Genomic DNA, 2,500 nt, shown 5'->3' with positions numbered 1-2,500 from the left:
AGTGGGTGGGGGTGGGTGGGTGAGTGGGGTGGGTGAGTGGGGTGAGTGGGTGGGTGGGTGGAGTGGGTGGGTGAGTGGGTGAGTGGGTGGGTGAGTGGGTGGGTGGAGTGGGTGGGTGAGTGGGTGGGTGGGTGAGTGGGTGGGTGAGTGGGTGAGTGGGGGGTGGGTGGGTGAGTGGGTGGGTGAGTGGGTGAGTGGGTGGGTGAGTGGTGGGTGAGTGGGTGGGTGGGTGGGTGAGTGGGTGGGTGAATGGGTGAGTGAGTGGGTGAGTGAGTGGGTGAGGTGGTGATGGGGGTGAGTGGGTGAGTGGGTGGGTGAGTGGTGGGGAGTGGGTGAGTGGGTGGTGGGTGGGTGAGTGGTGGGTGGGTGAGTGGGTGGGTGGTGGGAGTGGGTGGTGAGTGGGGTGAGTGGGTGGGTGGGTGAGTGGGTGGGTGAGTGGGTGGGTGAGTGGGTGGGTGAGTGGGGTGAGTGGGTGGGTGGGTGAGTGGGGTGAGTGGGTGGGTGGTGGGTGAGTGGGGTGGGTGGAGTGGTGAGTGGGTGGGTGAGTGGTGGGTGAGTGGGTGGGTGATGTGGGTGGGTGGGTGGGTGGTGGGTGAGTGGGTGGGTGAATGGGTGAGTGAGTGGGTGAGTGAGTGGGGTGAGTGGGTGGGTGGGTGAGTGGGTGAGTGGGTGGTGAGTGGGTGAGTGGGGGGTGAGTGGGTGGTGAGTGGGTGAGTGGGTGGGTGAGTGGGTGAGTGGGTGGGTGAGTGGGTGGGTGAGTGGGTGGGTGAGTGGGTGGGTGAGTATTTGGGTGAGTGAGTGGGGTGAGTGGGTGGGTGGGTGGGTGAGTGGGTGAGTGAGTGGGTGAGTGAGTGGGTGAGTGGGGTGGGTGGATGAGTGGGTGGGTGGGTGGGTGAGTGGGTGGGTGGGTGGGTGAGTGGGTGGGTGGGTGAGTGGGTGAGTGGGTGAGGGCGTGTGTGGGTGAGTGTGAGGGTGAGTGAGGGTGAGTGAGTGGTGAGTGTGTGAGTGAGTGTGAGGGTGAGTGAGGGTGAGTGTGAGGGTGAGTGTGAGGGTGAGTGAGGGTGAGTGAGTGAGTGTGTGGGTGAGTGAGTGGGTGAGTGTGAGGGTGAGTGTGAGAGTGAGTGAGGGTGAGTGTGAGGGTGAGTGTGTGGGTGAGTGAGTGTGAGGGTGAGTGTGTGAGTGAGTGTGTGGGGGGTGAGTGAGTGGGTGAGTGTGTGGGTGAGTGGGTGAGTGTGTGGGTGAGTGAGTGGGTGAGTGTGTGGGTGAGTGAGTGAGTGTGTGGGTGAGTGTGTGGGTGAGTGTGAGGGTGAGTGTGTGGGTGAGTGTGTGAGTGAGTGAGTGGGTGAGTGTGAGGGTGAGTGAGTGGGTGAGTGAGGGTGAATCTGTGGGTGAGTGAGTGAGTGAGTGGGTGAGTGAGTGGGTGAGTGAGTGTGTGGGTGAGTGTGTGAGTGAGTGAGTGGGTGAGTGTGTGGGTGAGTGAGTGAGTGTGTGAGTGAGTGTGTGGGTGAGTCTGTGGGTGTGTGTGTGAGTGAGTGAGTGGGTGAGTCTGTGGGTGAGTGAGTGAGTGAGTGGGTGAGTGAGTGGGTGAGTGAGTGTGTGGGTGAGTGTGTGAGTGAGTGAGTGAGTGAGTGGGTGAGTGAGTGAGTGAGTGGGTGAGTGAGTGTGTGGGTGAGTGAGTGGGTGAGTGAGTGGGTGAGTGTGAGGGTGAGTGAGGGCGAGTGTGAGGGCGAGTGTGAGGGTGAGTGTGAGGGTGAGTGAGGGTGAGTGAGGGTGAGGCACCTTCCACGATGCCCCAGGGGTAGAGTCGTCCCCTCACTCTCTTCCCCAGGGCGTCCACCACCGTGTTACTGCCCACCACCGCAAACGGCACGCTCGCCTACACACACACACATGTTACACACATGTTACACACATGTTACACACACACATGTTACACACATGTTACACACACACATGTTACACACACGTTACACAAATGTTACACACACATGTTACACACATGTTACACACACACATGTTATACACACACATGTTACACGCACACACATGTTACACAGACACACGCACACACATCTTACACAGACACACACATGGTACACACACAGAGACATGTTACACACACACATTTCGTGCACACACATTACGTACACACACACACACAGACACACACAGACACACACACACACACAACAACAACAACAACCGCCATTCGCCACTAAGTGGCGGTGACGTCACCACGATGCTTGTGCCAGGCCAAGTGCACCTTGAGGCTACCACGTGAAGTGTCGAACGCCCGCTGGCAGGAGGTCACGGGGCAGACCCAGCAGGTGCCACGGGTCGACTGACCGAGATGACCGAGATGACTGGCTGATGCACCACCTGTGCCCCCTACTGTGCCAACTTGCTGTGCTTTAGCCACCCGGCGCTCCGCTCGTTGTTGTGAGCGTCGCTCCTCCGCCCTCCGTTGTTGTTGGAGGGCGACTGCCTCCAACTGCCCAGT

The 2,500-nt window shown here is 59.6% G+C and overlaps 1 long non-coding RNA gene across 1 annotated transcript in view; it reads right to left on the bottom strand.

Annotated features, from left to right (window-relative positions):
• Window positions 1–1,906, bottom strand: part of LOC133340089 (uncharacterized) — a 4,479-nt gene extending 2,573 nt beyond the window's left edge. Inside the window, exon 1 of the long non-coding RNA XR_009754827.1 lies at window positions 1,780–1,906. This is a non-coding gene — a long non-coding RNA (uncharacterized LOC133340089). The remainder of the gene's footprint in view (window positions 1–1,779) is intronic.
• Between the last annotated feature and the right edge of the window lie 594 nt (window positions 1,907–2,500).

This window comes from Lethenteron reissneri, unplaced genomic scaffold (genome assembly GCF_015708825.2).
Source record: "Lethenteron reissneri isolate LAM-NWPU_2019-01 unplaced genomic scaffold, ASM1570882v1 scaffold_736, whole genome shotgun sequence".
NCBI classification, from domain to species: domain Eukaryota; kingdom Metazoa; phylum Chordata; class Hyperoartia; order Petromyzontiformes; family Petromyzontidae; genus Lethenteron; species Lethenteron reissneri.
This window is presented reverse-complemented; position numbering and strand designations above follow the sequence as displayed.